Raw genomic sequence first — 20,842 nt, forward strand, 5'->3', positions numbered from 1 at the left:
GGAGCAGGTCATGCTGCCTCTTAGTGAGCCAGGGGTCAGGGCTGCCCAGCGGATAGTGCCTCACTGACTGCTCATTCTAGAATATTGGTACTGAGTATTTGCGATTCTCAGTTTCTGGACTTGGTGGCCATTCCAGAATGACCATGGGTAAGACCTCTCTGGCTTTTGGGTCCAGAGTAGGGCTGGGAAGCCCCTTAACCAGCTGTGGGTCCAGACACCTGCCGGTAGCCCCCACCATGATCTTGATCACAGGCTAATTGTGGTATAGACAGGGCTGGAATGATGTCTTAGTTTGGGCTCCCCAGAAGGAAGAGACAAAGATTCAAGTGCAAGGAGTTCAATGTACTGTGGGGGAGTGGGAAAGTGAGAGAGGGGAGGGAAGCAGCTCATACCGGGCACATTATGGAGCCAGTTCCAACTGTGGCCAGATGGAACTTAGTTCTTCTGGAGGACTCTGGACTCAGAGTAGAACATGTGCCCCAGAGTTAGCCTGTCTGAGGGGCGAGGAGCTGGGTTATTTATCTATCAAGTCCTTCCTGGTTGGAGGTCTCTCCAAGGCATGCTAACTCCCTGGCACGTACAGCCTGCTACCTGGCTTTCTGCTGCTCAGGAAAGAAAGCTCTCAGGTGTAGACATGAAGGAGGAAGATAGCTGGAGCTTTCTGAAGCGGTAAGGCCCCAAGGAGATGAGCAGGATGTCTGTCACGCTATTGATAATTATCCTCTGTTTTTGACAGATGGGGAAATGGAGAAGCAAAGTGACAGCCCAAATCACAGGGAGCTTTGTGACAAGTGGGCAGGGAGGTGGGGTGGGGAGGCTGGAGCTCAGAGCATGTGGGCCCAGCCCCTGCCATCGGGGGTGTTCTGGACCTGAAAGGCCCTGCCCTTAGTGTCTTACAGGCTGATCTAGTTGCCCCACCTGCCTGTCTTCAGCATTCTCTACGCTGAATATTCCCCACTTCCTTAGTCTACCCAGAGCCTTATCTGGGGAAAGGGGGAGTGGCAGGACACGGACATGTGGCAAGACTTGGCTTCCTTACCAAGTGCCTATACGGGGCTTACAGAGCCGAGGAGGAGGGTAAGCAGAAAACAGAGGGGGGGGCAGGAGTTGGGAGATGGCCAACTGGTCAAGCTGTGGGGGCAGGATGTGCTGAGCAGAGGCAGAGACAGAATGGGATGGAATCAGTGTGGAGGACTCCCAAGGGGACTGTGAAGTGGGCTGGGCAGGTTTGCATAACAGGGAGCAGATGTCGCAGGCTTTAGCACTAAAGTCTGTGTGTGTTCAGAATTGAACATGAGCCAACCACTCAGTCATCTGTTCATTCAAAGATCACTTATGGGGGCTAAGTATATCCCAGTCATTGTGCCAACCTCCTTGGAGGAAACATGGAGGAACCAGGTTATTGGCTGTTCTCAGAACCTGTTGCATCCTGTTTGGGGAGGGGGGTGGTAGGTCAGTTTTCTTCCACCTGAACTTTTCATTGAGTCCGGAGTTGGATGGTGGAAGGCAGCACAGCCCTCAGGGAGCCCCTAGTCTGAGGGGGAGACAAACTTTGAAATCCAAATGTGGAGTTGCTCCTTGCTCAGGGATGCTTAGAAATAATTTTGTTCCTGAAGTCTTTGATACCCAAGAGGGGGTGGGGGTGACTGGAATTTCCACCTGAGTGGCCCAGCAGAACCCCCATGAAATCCCATCCTGTTCCTAAACCTAGCCTGTGACAGATCGTTAGCAAAGATTGCTATACCCTCTCACTCTCTGTGTGCGCCCTCACCCTTTGCAATGTGGCTTTGCAGCTTCTCCCATCAGGAATCTATTCATCCCTTGAATCTGAATCTGGGCTGGTGTATTAGTCAAGGCTCTCTAGAGAAGCAGAACCAAAAGGATCTATCTATCTATCTATCTATCTAGATAGAATTATCTAAAATTAGATAATTAATCTAAAAGTAACCACCACAGTTGGCCTGTCACTTGCTTTGGGCCACAGAGTATGGTGTAATTGATGGTATGTGAGTCCTGAACCTAGGCCTCAAGAAGACTGCCTTACACTCACTTTCTTGGAATTCTGCCCAGCCACCATGTGAACAATCTTGGACTGGCCACTGGAGGATGAGAGACCATATGGAACAGAGATGATTCATGTCAACTGATGTCAGGTCCTATCCAACTTGGCAGCTGACTGCATGTATACAAGGGAGCCCAGCCAAGATAAAATTGCCCAGCAGAGCCCAGACCAAATTACTGACCCACAGAACTGTGAGTTAAATAAATAGTTGTTGTTTTGCCACTTGGTTTTTGGAGTGGTTTGTTATACAGCAAAAACTAGCTGATACACAGTCCAGCTTCTGTAGTACCCTATCAGCCTGCCATCTTGGCTGATAGAGAAGACACAGGCAAACAGAGGGTCTATTTCAGGTCTGTACTGTAATGTACAAACAGTACATTTCAGGCATATGCATATGATAAGGCTCTCTGGGTGTCTATATCCATTGGGGGCATGCATGTAGACATACTTCCACCCTGATATTTAAATATAGCCCTGCCCAAGCACACTCTGGCCTGGCAGGCTCCCACGATAATGTGCCAGAGCAGAAGGAGGGGTGGCAGCTGGCAGCCAGGGAAGTGCATGCTGGGGCGGGGGGGGGGGGGGCAAGGAAGACCAAGGGCTGGTCTCTGTGCCACAGGCCTGGAGGAGCCTCAGGGATGCATCGTTGGATAGAGCACAGGAAAAGTCTTGGAAGCAAACCTGGGCCAAGTTCTGCTTCTATGACTCAACAAGTCTGTCCTGGAGCAAGGTGCCTCACCATGCAGAGCCTCAGTTTCTCCAAGGGCAGAGTTAGGTTCCGAGGGGCCCAAATCTGATGTAAGCTGGGAGCCCTCCTTCAACAGAAGAATACCAGACTAGGATCACAAAATTGCAGGAAGGGGCTCAGGCAAGTGAGCTTAAGCTTCATTAGCTTTGCAGTAAATCGCTTCTGGCTTCCTCGCTGGTAAAATAGAGTTAATAATAGTGATTGAACAGGATTGTTTTGAAGGTCAGATGAAAATACCATATATGCATATGCCATGTATTCATATTATAGTGGGTGTCCTAGAGGGTGGGATCTAGCAGGAAGGCATCTTTGTATGGAGGAAATGGTTCATGTGGCCACTGGTGGGTAGGGATGCGTGGGGATGAGCAGGAGTGGAGTGAGAGGGTTGGTGTGGTATCTATACTCCCACCCAGCTCTCTGGCTTGCAGAGAGGGGATAATGGCGGACACCAGATCTCGTTTCATGAGGGCCTTTGGGAAATCCTGGGGCCTAAGTGAGATTGTAGCACGTTTCTGGACACAAAGTTGGGACATGTCTTTTCTTCTCTGGCATAAGAAGATGAAATGGAAACTCTTGAGCAAGTGATTTTTTGAGGGCATGCTTTTGGAGAAGTATAAACAGGAGGGAGGGGAAGCAGGACAGGGCAGGGGAAGATGCTCAGCAAGGATGGGGTCTAAGCTGGCATCTAGCCTCACCCTCATCCCACAAGGGGCTCTAGGGTGTGAATGGACCAGAGAGTTGTCCCCCCTTGAGGTCAGCAGGGCAGGCTTTTTTCCCTAAGTGTCAATCAGATGCTGGGAGGATGGTGGGGAGTAAAACTTTCTAGAGTCACCCATCAGCCAAGGGCAATTCTCGGGAGAAGGGAGCAGCCTTGTAGCAGCTGGTGGATGAGCACAGTGGCCTGGGAAAGGGGGTCTGGTCAGGGTACCAACAGAACATGCCACAAGGGTTCTCTTCACATTTCTGCATGATATTCAGACCTATCATGGTATGGGGTTGGCAACTTGGGGAGTGCGAGGGGATGAACGGTTGGAATTTAGGAGGGACCACAGTGCTGATCTTTAGGGCACTCTGGCGGGGGCACTGGTAAGATGTTGCTCCGCAGTGCCTTCTAAGGACTTGGCTTTCTAGGAGGAGTCACGGTGCTAAGTTCATCTGGAAGGGCCTGGGGGCTTTCAGAAATAACTGGGGCAAGTTAAGGGGCCCTGAGACACCCGTGGTCTTCAGATGAGGGTAAAAGCCCATGAGATGTGTATTTTTCCTGTTAAGGCAACCTCATTTGTGTCCATGGGGTGGTGAGGCCTGGAGGAACTCTGGGCACATGAGGGAAAGGGCTTTGTTAACTCTAAAGGACAGGATGATTTCCAAGGCCGTGCATGTGATCAGATGGGAGAGAGTTTCCAAGTCTGTGGAAGGACCAGAGATTCATTCCAATCCTGGCAATGGCCCATTGGCTGGTTCATAAGGCAGAGGAGCTAGGGAGGAATGTATAGCAGTTTGGTGGAACTGGGGTCCTGCACCTTGCTGTGTCCTGTAATCAAAGGCAATGTTAGTTTTCTTTGGTGAGATGGGTCTTAGAGAAAAGCAAGTGAACTGGCACATGGTATAGGCTGGAGCATAAAATGGGACAACCGCTTTGGAAAACTGGCAGCTTTTTACGAAGTTAAACATATATCATAGGACCTAGCAATTCTTCTCATAGGTAGTTACCCAGGAGAAAGGAAAACATACCATATTAGTTATCTGCTGCTGTGTATTAAATTATGCCCAAACTTAGCAGTTAAAATTAAAAAAAATTTTTTTTAATTTAAAAAAAAATAAAAGAATTTTTTTACTGTTTATTTTTGAAAGAGAGAGAGAGAGACAGAGACAGTGTGCGAGCAGGGGAGGAGCAGAGAGAGAGAGGGAGACACAGAATCTGAAGCAGGTTCCAGGCTCTGAGCCATCAGCCCAGAGCCTGACGCAGGGCTCAAACTCATGAGCTGCGAGATCATGCCCTGAGCTGAAGTCGGACGCTCAACTGACTGAGCCACCCAGGCGCCCCATAACTTAGCAGTTTAAAAGAACAAAACCCACGTCTCATCTTCACAGTTTCTGTGGGTCAGGAATCCAGGAGCAGCTCAGCTGGGTGGTTCTGGCTGAAGGTCTCTCATAAAGCGATAGTTTGGTGGCCGTCAACAGGAGGGTTGGATGGAGCTGGAAGGTCTGTTCCTAAGACGACTGACTCAGACACCTGGCAAGTTAGTACAGACTGTTGGTGAGAGGCTTCAGTTCTTCTCCACATGGGCCTCCCTATAGGGCTGCTTGAGTGTCCTTAGGACATGGCAGCTAGCTTGCCCCAGAACAAGAGGTCCAAGAAAGCGAGGCAGAAGCTGCAATGCTTTCTATGACCTAGCTTTTGAAGGCACATACCGACATTTCTGTATATCCTACCAACGGCTTGGTAGCTCTGTCCAGTGTTGGAGGGTTCTGCATGACGTCATGAATAGTAGGAAGGGGAGGGTCATCGGGAGCCATTTTGGAGGCTGGGGACGTCAGGGGTTAATGCAGCCCCGCCTCCTCTGTTCTGCACAGAGCACCACATGCAAACCTTTGGTATCTTGAGATTCTAGTGCATTGAGTCCTGAGTATCCCTGGGGGCATCTGTGTGGGGGCTCCATTTCCAGTGGAGCTGTAACAGCAGTAGCAGCAGCAGAAGATTGCAGTGCTCAGCAAGAGGCTATGCAGAGGGGCCGTAGGCTTGGCTGGAGGGTATGGGTTCTTGAGTGAACATAGGCTTGCTCCAGAAGCCAGCCATGGTGTGCAGTGAGGTTTGGTGTGGGTTAATTAGGCCCAATGGGAGGGGACAGAGGAGTCACTTGGTCTCCACTTTTATATACCCTGAGACCAGAGTCCAGGACACCCAAGGCAGCCTCTCAACGGGCGTGTGAAGTTCAAGCAAAGTGGATGAGGGATTTCCAAACCCAAGGGCTTGTCTTTCTCATCCTGGAGTCTCTTTGGCAGGGCAGGGAGTGTGTGAGGAGTCTCTCTGTGCCACAAAACTCAGGCATAGTGCCCGTTTCCAGATTGTGGTCCCACGATACCTCTCCTGCTTTCCAGGACAGGAAGCAAGACTCACCCTCCAACTATTAAGGGCCTTTATTATCTGGCCATGTGCTTTATGAATAGGTCACTTCAACTGAGTTGCAGAGAGTTCTGATTGCTGGGCTCCTCTCCAGGAGTTGAGTCTTTGGCTGAGTGTGTAGGTCCTTAGACCCCAATCCTTTCCCACCAATCCCACCAACTCAGTTTCCTGTCTGGGAGCTGGGAGGTGGGGTGAAGTTGTGTTCCCCTCCCCATCATATGGGCTATATTAGAAGATGGAGATAGGAGAGCAAGATATAGCCTCCAGTCCTTGAGGGCAGCCTATGTTTCCATAATGGATTTTGGGGCCCCAATGGTGGATTTTGAATGAATACAGAAGCTTAGGGACCCCACAAATAAGACGGCTTCTTTTTCATTACCAAAGCCCACAGTATTTAGGGGTATGTGTAAAGAGATGAGAGTGGAATGGGACAGAGAGGCAGTAGTCCTTTAAAAAGGAACCCAGGGTTTGCAAAGCAGTGCAAATTAACATGCAAATGGTCTGCAAAAGTAGACTTGGGACCCAGGGCAGTGGACTTGGATGAACCAAAGGGTTCTCGTGCCAGTGTGCCCAGCCCTGAATCATGGTTCCCTGCTGGATGTGAGAAGAGGTGCTACAGCTCCAGAATTTCTATAAAGGAGGCACTGGGGTGGGGGTTGCAATCTGGCTGGGAAGGCAGGAGGCTGTGGAGCGCCACTGAACTGAGCCACATACTTTTTAATGATTGTACATTTATTAGAGGGCAGCTTTGATTCTCAGTTTCCTATCTCTAATCTGTTAATGTGGTAGCAGGAATCAATGTCACTTCAGTAACTCCTCTACCCAATTATTGGGCTACCTCTTTCCAACTTGACAGTCTATTTTGGAATTTTGTAAGCCAGTCCTCCCTTCATATTCCTTTCCCACCCGGATTCAGCTGGAACGGAATTTGACATTCTTTTCGTGTACTTGCCTCATTTTAAGTTGAATCCAATGACCAATGCAGACCCCTTCCTGGAGCTCTGAACTCAAGTAGCACAGTGTTTCCTAAACAACTCTCTCTGGTTATCTTCCAGGGACCTCAGGCTGAGTGGATTTGAGATAGGATTCTTAGTCCTCCAAATCCAGTTCTTGGGAGTATTCCACACCCCACTCCATGTCTTATTAAAATGGCAGCCCCATCCATCTAGTGTATAAGCCAGAAGGCTGAGGTCAGACTAGATACCTCCCTTACTCCCCTGCCTCTCCGCTCTCCCACCCTGCCCCATGCAATCTATCTCTAAGTCCTAAGTCCTCTTCTATTTCATTGGCTCTTACTATTCCTTTACTATTTCAATGGCTCTTAACTGGTCTCCCATCACCAGCTCTTACTACGCTTGTACCATTCTATCCCCAACTCCTCCAATCTTCACTCAGATGTCAGGGTTATTCATGTCCCCTCTGTGATGCTATAATCTATCCGTGTGATACTCAGAAGGCTGCTGCCCTTCTCTGAGCCTTAGCTCCCCATTGGTCAAAGGAGAAGTTGGTCTGGAGGATTGCCAAGGACCAGCACAGATCAGTTTCTGGGGTGCCATGCTCTGAGAGGCTGGCTGCTTTCTGGGTAGAGAGTAACTCCGTAGTGAGGGGAAGGAACCCTAGGGTTTAGGAAACTACAGTGCAAGCAGTCCTTGGAGCCTTCACTTTCCAGGTCTTACAGTCTGCCTGCCACTTTCTGCCACCAGGATGAAAGAAGTGTAAGACACAGCTGAAATTCATTTGTCTATTCTGGTTCCTCTCCCTCTCTCCCACATACCAAAAATATGTGCTTGTTTCTCTCCCATTCCAGAACTTCAAAAGCCAACACGGTCTAACCCAGGCTGTCATCACTGGGAACTAGTATATATCGATTAAAAAAAAAAAAAAAGCTTTATTTTGAATTTGTTATAAATTCACAGAGAGTTACAAAGACGGTAAGAAAAGGTCTCATGTACCCTGTACCCCTCATCTGGCTTCCCCCAATGGTTACATCTAACCTAACTACAGCACATTATCAAAACTGGAAAATTGGCATTGATACAATGTATGTAGAGTTCTATGTTATTTTGTTACTCGTATGGATTTGTGTAAGCATCACCCATGTCAAGATACAGAGCTATTTCATCACCACAAAGATCTCCCTCTCTCTAATCCTCTGTAGTCATATTTGCCCCTCTCCTTACCGTCCCTAATCCCTGGCAATCACTGATGTGTCCTCTGTCTCCATATTTTTGTCATTCTGAGAAATGTTACACAAGTAGAAGCATGTAGCATGTGACCTTTTATATTCCCCCCCACCATGTTCCAGAGAACCATCTGGGTTGTCACATATACCAATTGTTTGTTTCCATTTTTGCCTAGTAATGCATAGTGTGAATGTACCTGTTTGTTTAACCATTCATTTGCAGGACACTTTGATTGTTTCCTGTTTTTGCTACTTTATTTAAAGCTGTAGTGAGCAACTCTTGACAGGCTTTTGTGTGGACATAATTCTATTTCTCTGGGATAAATGTCTGGGAGTACAATTGCTGGGTTGTATGGTAAGTGTATGCTTAGCTTTTAAAAGAAATTGCCAAGCTATTTTCTTTTTTGTTTTCTGTTTTTATTTTGAGGGAGACAGAGAGAGCGTGAGCAGAGGAGGGGCAGAGAGAGAAGAAGACAGAGAATCCCAAGCAGGCTCTATGCGGTCAGCATACAGAGCCTGACATGGGGCTCAAATTCATGAAACTGTGAGATCATGACCCGAGCCAAAACCCAGAGTCTAACGCTTAACTGACTGAGCCACCCAGTCACCCATTGTCTATTAAAAAAAAAATTGTTTATTTATTTTGAAGGTGGGGGGGGGGGGAAGGAGCAGAGAGAGAGGGAGAGAGAATCCCAAGCAGGCTCCGTGCTGTCAACACAGAGCCCGGTGTGGGGCTCGATCCGTGAACCATGAGATCATGACCTGGGCCAAAATCAAGGGTCGAACACCTAACTGACTGAGCCATCCAGGCGCCCCTTCAGGTCTTTTGCCTATTTTTAAAATTAAATTATTTGTTTTTGTTTTTGCTATTGAGTTGCATGAGTTCTTTATATATTTTGGGTATTAACCTCTTATCAGATATACTGTCTGCAAATATTTTCTCCCATTTTATAGGTTGCATTTTCATGCTGTTGATTGTTTCCTTCGCTGTGCAGACACTTTTTAGTTTTATGTAGTCCCACTTGTTTATTTTTGCTTTTGTTGCCTGTGTTTTTGGTGTCAGACCCAAAAAACCCCAGCTTTCCAGCTGCCCTGCTCTCTAAGGCCACTTTTGTATGTTCGGGACAGGTTCCAAGAGTATCAGGTCATGGAATGATTTCCCTTAGGCCCCCTTGGTCTGGATTAACCCTCACTCTTTTACCTCTTCCCCTCTGCATGTTCTTTGCCAGCCTATAGATTCTATCATGGGGACTCCCACCAGACCTCTGCTGGTGTTTTGTTTGTTTCAAATACATTCTCTGAGTGCATGAGATAGAAAAAAACTACAGTTGATTTTTTTATGTTGATCTTGTATGCTGCAACCCTGCTGAACTTATTTATTAGTTTCAGAAGTTTTTGTTTGTTTGTTTTCTGTTTTTGTTTTTTATAAATCCCTTGGGATTTTCTAGGTAGGCAATCAGGTAATTTGCAGAGGAGTTTTCTTTCTTTCTTTTGAATCTGCATGCGTGATATTTATCTCCTTGCCTTGCCTTTTTGCGTGGGTTAGATCTTCCAGTGCTATGTCGAATGGCACTGGTGAGGATGGAAAAGCATTCACTCTTTCACCATTAAAGATGATGTTGTAGTTTTCTGTAGAGAAAACTTTATCAAGTGCTTTATCAAGTTGGGGACATTTCTATTTCCAATTTTCTGAGAGGTTTTTTTTTTAATCATGAACAGATGTTGGGTTTTGTCAAATGCCTTTCTACATCAGTTGATATGATTTTCCTTCTTGTTAATATAGTGGATGACATTGATTTTCAAATACCAAATCAGGCTTTTCTACACGGATTAAACCACAATTGGTGATGATATACATATACATGTCTTTTAAAAGATATCGTTGAATTCTATTTGTTAATATTTGGTTAAGGACAATAGCATCTATATTCATGAAGGGTATTGGTCTATAGTTTTCTTTTGTTTGTCTTGTCTTTGCCTGTTTTTGATATCAGGATAATACTGGATCCAGAAAATGAATCGGGAAATGTTCCTTCCACTTCTATTTTCTGAAAGAGATTGTCTAGAACTGATGTTAATTCTTCTTTACACACTGGATAGACTCCTCCAGTGAAATCATCTGGATATTTCTTTCTTGGGAGTTTTAAGATTATGAATCCAATGCCCCTACTAGCTAAAGGTCTGCTTAAATTATCCATTTCGTATGGGGGGAGGGAATTGTGGTAGTTTGTGGTTTTCAAGGACTTTGCCCATTTCGTCTCAGTTGTCAAATTTGTGTGTGTGGTCTTCATGGTGTTTTCGTATTATCCTTTCAATGTCTGCAGAGTCTGTAATGACAGCCCTTGTTTCTTTCCTAATATTGGTATTTTGTGTTTTCCCTCTTCCTTCTTTTGTCTGTTTTGTTAGAGGCTTATCTATCTTATCAATCTTTTCAAGGAAACAACTTTTTGTTTTATTGTTTTTATCTATCATTGTCTTGTGTTCTGATGTAGTGATATCTGCTTTTATCTTTATGATTTCCTTCTTTATGCTGGATTTTTTTTTCTTCTTCTTTTTTTTTTGTTTCTCTTTTCTTTTTTTTCAACGTTTATTTATTTTTGGGACAGAGAGAGACAGAGCATGAATGGGGGAGGGGCAGAGAGAGAGGGAGACACAGAATCGGAAACAGGCTCCAGGCTCCGAGCCATCAGCCCAGAGCCTGACGCGGGGCTCGAACTCACGGACCGCGAGATCGTGACCCGGCTGAAGTCGGCCGCTTAACCGACTGCGCCACCCAGGCGTCCCGATCTCTTTTCTAATGTGGGTATTTGGTACTACAAATTCCCTGTCGTTGTTGGTCAAAGAGCACAACTTTGTGTGATTTTATTTTTATTTATTTGGTTTTTTTTTTATGGTGAAAAAAATTTAGACTTCTAAATTTAGCCAGCTGGGCCCAGTTGAGATGATCCCAATTCTGTTGGCAATATCCAAAGCATCATAGTCAGGAGCCAGTTGAACATACGCCTTCTTCTCTCCATTGGGCCTGATCAGGGTAGGGACCTTGGCCATATCAATGTCATAGAGCTTCTTCCCAGCCTGTTTGATCTGGTGTTTGTTGGCCTTGATGTCCACAATGAACACAAGTGTGGACACAAGTCCACATCGGTCGTCAGGGGGAACTTGATGATGGCATGTTGGTCAAGCTCATTTCTCCTGGGGGTGTTTTTTCGAGCATGTTTGGGCTGCCTTTGGCAACACGGTGTCTTGCGCTTTTGGAAGGTGGGTGACATGTAGATCTTATTATCTTTTGTGCCTGTGGCTGCCTTACAGTGCTGCTTTCTCGGCCTTCAAAGCCTTTGCTTTGGCTTCAGCTTTGGGAGGGGCAAGGACTTCCTTCTTCGCTTTGGCACCGTCTTCACCAGTGGGGGGCAGTCTGAGACCAGGATTAGAGGTCCCACTAGGTTATTAGGCTAGGTTGTTACCGCATAAGCTCCCATTTTTGGCGCTGAAACCTGATTGGTTAGGGGTCTGCTTATTGGGGCAAAGGTTTCTCCGAGGGCATCTCACCCCTCCCAGCTTGAGGACTCCTCATGGGGTCAGTGGAGCAGCCACCGGCTGTTTATTTTATTTTTTATTTTTTTTAGGTTATTTATTTTGAGAGAGAGAGAGAGAGAGAGAGAGAGAGAGAGAGAGAGAATGTGAGTGGGGGAGGGGCAGAGAGAGAGGGACAGAGAATCCCAAGCAGGCTCTGTGCTGTCAGTGCAGAGCCCCATGAGAGGCTTGAACTCACAAACTGTGAGATCACGACCTGAGCGAAACCAAGAGCCTGTTGGCTTCACTGACTGAGTCACCCAGGCGCTCCTGGCTGGGATTTTTAAAGCACCATCTCAGCTAGTCAGAGCCTGGCTTGCTTTCTGGGAGGAGCTGCTGTGCTGATTGGCAAGGCTGTGGGGTTCACCACTGCCCCCTGGCGGCCAGCCTCAGCCCCCTCCAGCTCTCTGACTTGGTGTCCTCCTAGTCTCAGGCTGCAACCGCACATCCTGAGGACGGGTCTCACGACTTCTCAGGTGAAGGAACAGGAAAGAAGGCTCACCAGCTCTCCCGCTCTGCCCTCCTTTCTGCTGCATCTTCATCAGGGAAGACCTCAGGGAAGGGCTTGGGCATCCACGAAGAGACCGCCAGCTCCCTAGCCCTCGCTGCTCTCCAAGGCCACTTTCGTATGATCAGGACAGATTCCAAGAGTATCAAGTCATGGAATGACCTCCCTCAGTGCCCCCTGAGTTTGGCGTGACCCTCACTCTTTTGCCTCCTCCTCTCTGCATGTTCTTTGCCAGACTGTAGATTCTATCGATGAGGGAGCCCCAGAGGCCCCCCTGCTTCTGCAGGTGCCTGCCTGGAACTGCAGGCACAGGGCCTTATGAGAGTCAGATGAGCACACACTTTGAACAGGCAGGGGGCTGGGGAAAGTCCGCCATTGCCGCCCCCTCTTTCCCCAAGGCTCGGTGCCCCTCAGCAAGCCTTCCCCAGAACAGCCCTTTGGACATCCTCTCCCAGGGACTGTAGCCATTGCCAACCCACACCCACCGGCAGCTGTAGTAGACGGAGAGGCCACAGGCCCCCATATTCTGGATCACTGATGGATTTATCCCCCAACATGCTCTGACATTGTTTGACAGAGAGCCCAGGAGGAGCAGCCTCCATGGTGGGGGGCATCTGGGGTAGGTGAGGTGGATGTGGGCGGGGCGACAGCTGTTTCTATGCCCGGAAGGACAAGCATCCCAGATAACAAGGCGGAAGTATGTGTTCTTCACGCTTTCAGGCCCATCTGCTTTATCTACAGCCTCTCCCTAGTGCCCAGGAAAGAAGATGTGAAGCAGGTTCTCCCTAGGTCTTGGGAAGAGTCTTCACTTCCTCCTCTCTCTCCTCACATGGCAGAAGTTCATGATAGAAAGAGAAAATTGTGTCTCCACCAGGCCTAGATGCCTCTTGTCTGCCAAGGAAAGATGGAAAGTGAAGATGTGAAAATTATGTCAGTTGATGGGGTTTTACTCAATAAGTTGTCCTTTCTACTGTGTTCTGGGAAATCTTTACTCACAGGAGGCAAAACAGAGGTCCTAGGTCAGTTCCCAGCTCCCCATCTCCACCAGCTGCCTGGGGGCCTTTGAGTTTGGTGGGACGAAGTGGTTTCTGGGGACCCACACAGGCTGAGACTTACACAGAGCCTGGCACTCCCTGGGGGCCCAGTATTGAGTACTGGGTGGAGAGGAGCAGAGGGCAGCCTGTCAAAGAGGTCATGGGAGGATCAGCGAGTCACAGAAGCTCTAGAAGGGCACAGATGAGGCCTTGAAAATGGGAACAAAGGAGCATGGGGTCCCCCAGCTGCTCTGTGCTGGGGCCTAGTGTCTCCTGAATGGGGCGTTAAGGGTTTGAATCACTTCTGAGATTGAGAACCCAGGCTCATAGAGCATTTTGTGACCAGCCCTTACCTACTTGGAGGACTCAAGCAAAGCAAATCTCAAAGGCCAGCAACAGGGACTGATGCTGGGTGCAGGGATTCTGGGATATAGGCAGACTTCTGAGGCGTAGGAAGCCCAGGGGCTGGCCTGAGCTGCGGCTGGGATGCCCAAGAAAGAACATTTAAAAAGCAGAGCAAATTCAAATATAGTAAAGCCAGACTTGGGACAGGAAAGTCCAAACTTGTGGGTAGAGGAGATCACCACCAAGATCAGGTAACCAGAGATACTTGAAAGGCCAGAGGGTGATGGGCTTGAGTCAGGACGGATCTCTCTCTCTCCCTCTCTAGTATCTATCTATCTATCTATCTATCTATCTAGTCAGTTATTTCTTGCTGCATAACAAGCCATCCCAAAACTTAGTGGCTTAAAGCATTAACTATTTATTATTTCTCATGGGTCTATAGGTTGGCTGGGCTCAGCTAATCTTAGCTGGGCATGAGTGAGCAGTTGCTGGGTTGACTGGGAGCTGGCTGGTGTGGCATGGCCCTCCAGTAGGCCAGTCCAGGCTTGTTCACATAACAATTGCAGGGGTCCAGGAAAGCAAGTGAAAACATACAAGTCCTCATGAAGTTGTGATTTGGAACTGATACACTGTCACTTCCACCACGGCCTCCTGGCCAAACAAGTCTCAAGGCTAAGCCTTGCTTGAAGGTGTTCGGAAATAGGCTTTGCCCCTTGATGGGAGGCACTACAAAGTCACATTGATGGTAGGGGAGGGAAACGGGGCCATTTTTGCGATCAATCTCCCACACCACCCATTTACAAAAGACAGAAACCTGGGTGACATCACGATGCCTCCTTTCTACTTCTCCGCCATCCACTACATCACCAAGTCAATGTGATTTCGCCTCTAAAGTTCCATCCAACTTCTCCCACTGGCACCACCCATGCCCGAGGAGCCCTAAGTGTCTAACCGGTTTACTCCCATTTGTCTTCGCTGGGCTTGGATTTCTTCAAAGTGCAAGGCAGATCAAATCAAGATCATATCACCTTTCCTTGCCCAACCCTTCAGAGACCCTGCATCAGTCAGGTCACAGTTGTAAGCAGCAGAAACAGGCTATGACTAGAGCAGCAGAGGAATCTAATGAAAGGGTATTGATCAGCTCACAGGACACCCGGGCAGCTGGACCCAGAGATCACACAGGCACAAGGAATGGTGACTGGACAGCCAGCACCACCATCAAAACCACACTGTTAGAGCATCTGGGGGTGGGGGTGGGACACCGTGGCCCCCACTATCCCTAGCCCCTAGATGTTGCTGGAAGATTCCATAGTTCCCCTTTCCTCGCATCACTTGCTATAGACTTTAAGACCTGTGTGGAAATGTCGGATTGGCTAAGCCCCTAGTTGTGGAGATGGGAGTGAAAAAAAATCTCATTTAAATTTCTGTGCTGATTCAGTCAGTGGGGATGGCTGGTCACAGGCAGGAGGTTCAGATGTTGGACACTCATTTTTCTCAAACTTTATGGTGCTTAGTGGGCTCCCAAAGCCACCAGGAGCTGGGTGGGTATCTTCGCTGGTATGCGGTGTTCCTGCTTTAATAAGCATCCTTTTAGTTAAAAGTCACAAGTCCCTTTTAGTTTGAGTGATAAAGTGGTGAGGATGGGACCTTGGTTTTTTGCAAAGCCATAAAGAGGAAAAAGTTAGCCTCGTCCTCTGGAGAAAAAGAAATAGGTCAAAAGCTAAAAGTATGACCTAATCCCTCTGTAGTCAGGCAAGAAATAGGAGACAGGCAAATGTTGTGCAAGAGATTCCCCTGGGCTCGGCCAGGAGGAGCCGGCTAGAGGATCCAGTGCAGGAGGCCGGGCCTCAGGACCCATTAGACTCTCACGAACTTTGTCAAGCTGCTATGAAAACTCCCAGGGTCTGGGTCTGCAGGATAGGCTCCCCATTCCTACCCTGGAAAGAGCGAGAGAGGCTGGAAGGGGACAGGAGTAAACTGGACAGGGGACTTAAGGAGTCACTTGTTGGTGCCTCCCCCAGGTCCCTTTACAGGCTAGTGCGCCACCCGCAGCTGTAGTGCAAGTTGCCAGCTGCTGGGTCACCCCTGACTTCTAGTGCTTACTAGGCTCTGTGTCCCCACCCCCGGCAGCCCGCAGCCAATGGCTGACTGCCACGTAACAGCCCCGCCCTCTGCCTCCAGGTGAGTCTTGCAGTTGAGGCTTCACTCCAGCCAAAACCACACACTGCCTATAGCTGTGGCTGTGACAGAGGCCCTTCCCACCGTGGATATGAGGGCGGGCGGGGGAGGGGGAGAGGAGGGGAGCAGTTGACAAGCTCCCGCCCCCCCCCCCCTCCCTTGGCCCCTGCCTACCCATCCCAGCTCCGAGGCGGCCTCCTCTCTGCTCCGCGTTCCATTTCCTCCTCCCCGGGCTGGGAGCCAGAGAATGGATGGCAGCACGCCCGTTAGCTCTCTTTTGCCCCCTCGTGGATCTGGTGAGAACTTTGGTGACTCCCGAATCGTTTCTACCCACCCCCCCCCCCCCCCCCCCCCAGCCTACTTGTGGTTCCAGAAGTGGAACACTGGGGCTGTGGAGAGCGGGGGAGGGGTCAGGGTAAACACTTGTAGTTGGCATAATTGAGGGTAGTTTTACAAGCAAAGGGGTTGGTGGGATTAGTGGGGGAATGCATGGTGATTCGACTCAGAAAACGTTGGGATATATGAGGGCCGGGCATGGAAACTGGGCGAAAGTGCTGGTTAATTCCGTGAGTGACTTCTGTGACCACGTAACACCTCTTTGGATCACAGATTCCTCTTCTGTCAAGTAGGGAGAATCCGACCGGCTCCCGTCAGCTGAGGTCACTGGTGGATTTAGAGTGATTACAGATCTGAGAGAGCTTTGCTGTCTCAAGCCATGCGGATCTCGTTGCCTATGAATTTCCATCATATGTCCATCTTAACTATGCGACTTTGTATGTGACTATTTTTTAATTACATTAAAATTTTTCAATCCAAGTTAGTTAACATACAGCTAACATAAAATGTTAATAACATACAGTTAACATACAGTGTAGTCCTGGCTTCAAGAGTAGAACCCAGTGATTCATCTGTTACATTTGACACCCAGTGCTCATCCCAAAAAGTGCCCTCCTTAATGCCCATCATCCATTTAACCCATCCCCCCACCGACCTCCCCTCCAACCGTCCTCAGGTTGTTCTCTGTAGTTAAGAGTCTCTTATGGTTTGCCTCCCTCTCTGTTCTTGCCTTATTTTTCCTTCCCTTCCTCTATGTGCATCTATTGAGTTTCTCAAATTCTACATGAGTGAAATCATATGATATCTTTCTCTACTGACTTATTTTGCTTAGCATAATACACTCTAGTTCCATCCACGTCATTGCAAATGGCAAGATTTCATTCTTTTTCATTACCAAGTAGTACTCCATTGTGTGTATATACCACATCTTCTTTATCCATTCATCAGTTGATGGGCATTTGGGCTCTTTCCATAATTTGGCTATTGTTGATAGGACTGCTACAAACATTGGGGTGCATGTGCCCCTTCGAATCAGCACACCTGTATCCTTTGGATAAATACTTAGTAGTGCAATTGCTGGATCATAGAGTAGTTCTATTTTTAATTTTTTGAGGAACCTCCATACTGGTTTCCAGACTGGCTGCACCAGTTTGCATTCCCACCATCAGTGCAAAAGGATTCCCCTTGCTCCACATTCTTGCCAACACCTGTCGTTTCCTAAGTTGTTAATTTTAGCCATTCTGACAGGTGTGAGGTCGTATATCACTGTGGTTTTGATTTGTATTTCCCTGATGATGAGTGATATTGAGAATCTTTTTTTTCAATATTTATTTTATTTTTTAGAGAGAGAGAGAGAGAGAGAGAGAGAGAGAAAGACGGAGGAAGAGTGAGAGCACAAGTGGGGGAGAGGCAGAGAAAGAAAGACAGAGGATCCGAAGCAGGCTTCATGCTGGCAACAGAAGTCCAATGTGGGGGTCAGACTCATGAACGATGAGATCATGAGCTGCAGTTGGACCCTTAGGCAACAGAGCCACCCAGCCAGCCACTGGGTTATTTGTTTTTTGGGTGTTGAGTTTGGTAAGTGCTTTATAGATTTTGGATACTAACCCTTTATATGATATGTCATTTGCAAATATCTTCTCCCCTTCCGTCAGTTGCCTTTTAGGTTTGTTGACTGTTTTCTTCACTGTGCAGAAGCTTTTTATCTTGAGGTCCCAATGGTTCATTTTTGCTTTTATTTCTGTTGCCTCTGGAGACATGTCAAATAAGAAGTTGCCGTGGCTGAGGTCAAAGAAGTTTCTGTCTGTTTTGTCCTGTAGGATTTTGATGGTTTCCTGTCTCACATTTAGGCCTTTCATCTATTTTTAATTTATTCTTGTGTACGGTGCAAGCAAGTGGTCCAGATTCATTCTTCTGCATGTTGCCGTCCAGTTCTCCCAGCACCATTTGCTAAAGAGACTTTTTTCCATTGGATGCTCTTTACTGCTTTGTCAAAGATTAGTTGGCCGTATATTTGTGGGTCTATTTCATGGTTCTCTATTCTATTCCATTGATCTATGTGTCTATTTTTGTGCCAATACCATACTGTCTTGATCGATGATTACAGCTTTGTAATACAGGTTAAAGTCCGAGATTGCGATACCCTCCAGCCTTGGTTTGCTTTCTCAACATTACTTTGCTATTCAGGGTCTTTTGTGGTTCCATACAAATTTTAGGATTGTTTGTTTTAGCTCTGTGAAGAATGATGGTGTTATTTTGATAGGGATTGCATTCAATGTGTAGACTGCTTTGGGTAGTATTGACATTTTCACTATATTTGTTCTTCCAATCCATGAGCATAGAATGTTTTTCCATTTCTTTGTGTCATATTCAATTTCTTTCATAAGAGTTCTATAGTTTTCAGTATATAGATTTTTCACCTCTTTGGTTAGATTTATTCCTAGGTATTTTATGGTTTTTGGTGCAATTGTAAATGGGATCAATTCCTTGATATATCTTTCTGCTGCTTCATCATTGGTATATAGAAATGCAACTGATTTCTGTGCATTGATTTTATATCCAGTGACTTTGCTGAATTCATGTATCAGCTCTAGCAGTTTTTTGGTGGAGCCTTTTGGGTTTTCCCTGTAGAGTGTCATGTCATCTGCAAAGAGTGAGAGTTTGGCTTCTTCCTTGCCGATTGGATGCTTTTTATTTCCTTTGGTTGTCTGATTGCTGAGGCTAGGACTTCCAGTACTATATTGAACAACAGTGGTGAGAGCGGACATCCCTGTCGTGTTCCTGACCTTAGGGGGAAAGCTCTCAGTTTTTCCCCATCAAGGATGGTATTAGTGGTGAGTCTTTCATATATGGCTTCTATGATGTCAAGGTATGTTCCTTCTATCCCTATTTTCTTGAGGTTTTTTTTTTTTTTCAACATTTATTTATTTTTGGGACAGAGAGAGACAGAGCATGAACGGGGGAGGGGCAGAGAGAGAGGGAGACACAGAATCGGAAACAGGCTCCAGGCTCTGAGCCATCAGCCCAGAGCCCGACGCGGGGCTCGAACTCACGGACCGCGAGATCGTGACCTGGCTGAAGTCGGACGCTTAACCGACTGCGCCACCCAGGCGCCCCAAGGGTTTTTTTTTTTTTTTTTATCAAGAAAGGATGCTGTATTTTGTCAAATGCTTTTTCTGCATGTGTTGAAAGGATCATATGGTTCTTATACTTTCTTTTATTAATGTGATGTATCACATTGATTGATTTGCTAATATTTAAAAAAAATTTTTTTTTAACGTTTTATTTATTTTTGAGACAGGGAGAGACAGAGCATGAACAGGGGAGGGTCAGAGAGAGGGAGACACAGAATCTGAAACAGGCTCCAGGCTCTGAGCTGTCAGCACAGAGCCCGACGTGGGGCTCAAACTCACGGACTGAGAGATCAGGACCTGAGCTGAAGTCGGCCGCTTAACCGACTAAGCCACCCAGGCGCCCCTGATTTGCTAATATTAAACCAGCCCTACAGCCCAGGAATAAATCCCACTTGATCATGGTGTATAATTCTTTTGATATACCGTTGAATTTGATTTGCTAGAATCTTGTTGAGAATTTTTACATCCAAATTCATCAGGGATATTGGCTTGTGATTCTCCTTTTTAGTGGGGTCTTTGTCTGGTTTTGGAATCAAGGTAATTCTGGCTTCACAGAATGAGTTTGGAAGTTTTGCTTCCATTGGTATTTTTTGGAACAGTTTGAGGAGAATAGGTATTAACTCTTCTTTAAATGTCTGGTAGAATTCCCCAGGAAAGTCATCTGGCCCAGGACTCTTATTTGTTGGAATGTTTTTTTTTGTTTTGTTTTGTTTTTTAATTTTTTTTAACATTTATTTATTTTTGAGACAGAGAGAGACAGAGCATGAACGGGGGAGGGTCAGAGAGAGAGGGAGACACAGAATCTGAAACAGGCTCCAGGCTCTGAGCCATCACAGAGCCTGACGTGGAGCTCGAACTCACATACCGCGAGATTATGACCTGAGCCGAAGTCGGACGCTTAACCGACTGAGCCACCCAGGCGCCCCTGAAGGTTTTTTTTTTAAACATTTATTTATTTATTTTGACAGAGAGAGGAGAGAGAGAATCTCAAGCAGGCTTCATGCTCAGCACAGAGCCTGACGTGGGGCTTGATCTCATGATTGCGAGATCACGACCTGAGCCAATGTGAAGAGTCAGATGCTTACTTGACTGAGCCACCCAGGCACCCCTGTTGGAAGATTTTTGATAACCAATTTCTTTTCTGGTTATGGGCCTGTTCAAATGTTCTATTTCTTCCTGTTTGAGTTTTGCTACTATGTGAGGGTCTAGGAATTTGTCCATTTCTTCCATATTGTCCAGTTTGTTGGCATATAATTTTTCATAGTATTCTTTTATAATTGTTTGTATCTCTGTGATGTTGGTCATGATCTCTCTTCTTTCATTTGTGATTTTATCTATTTGGGTCCTCTCTCTTCTTTTCGAGAAGTCTGGCTAGGGGTTTATCAATTTTGTTTATTCTTTCAAAAAACCAGCTCTTAGTTTCATTGATCCATTCTACTATTTTTTTTTTTCATTCTGTATCATTTATATCTGCTCTAATCTTTATTAGTTCCCTTCTGCTGGCTTTGGGCTTTATTTGCTTTTCCTTTTCTAGCTCCTTAACGTGTAAAGTTAGGTTGTGGATTTGAGACGTTTCTTGTTTCTTTTTTTTTTTTTAATTTTTTTTTTCAACGTTTATTTA

General features: G+C 46.8%; 1 long non-coding RNA gene and 1 pseudogene across 1 annotated transcript; one reads left to right on the top strand and one right to left on the bottom strand.

The window, feature by feature from the left end:
- Positions 1–243: 243 nt before the first annotated feature.
- LOC123384205 lies at positions 244–2,284 on the top strand. Its single transcript, XR_006594923.1, has 2 exons — positions 244–669; positions 2,071–2,284. It is a non-coding gene; the product is annotated as an uncharacterized LOC123384205 (long non-coding RNA).
- An 8,682-nt stretch (positions 2,285–10,966) lies between these two features.
- Positions 10,967–11,649, bottom strand: LOC111559889 (annotated as a pseudogene).
- Positions 11,650–20,842: the final 9,193 nt, after the last annotated feature.

Source organism: Felis catus, chromosome A3 (genome assembly GCF_018350175.1).
Source record: "Felis catus isolate Fca126 chromosome A3, F.catus_Fca126_mat1.0, whole genome shotgun sequence".
In the NCBI taxonomy this organism is placed as follows: Eukaryota; Metazoa; Chordata; class Mammalia; order Carnivora; family Felidae; genus Felis; species Felis catus.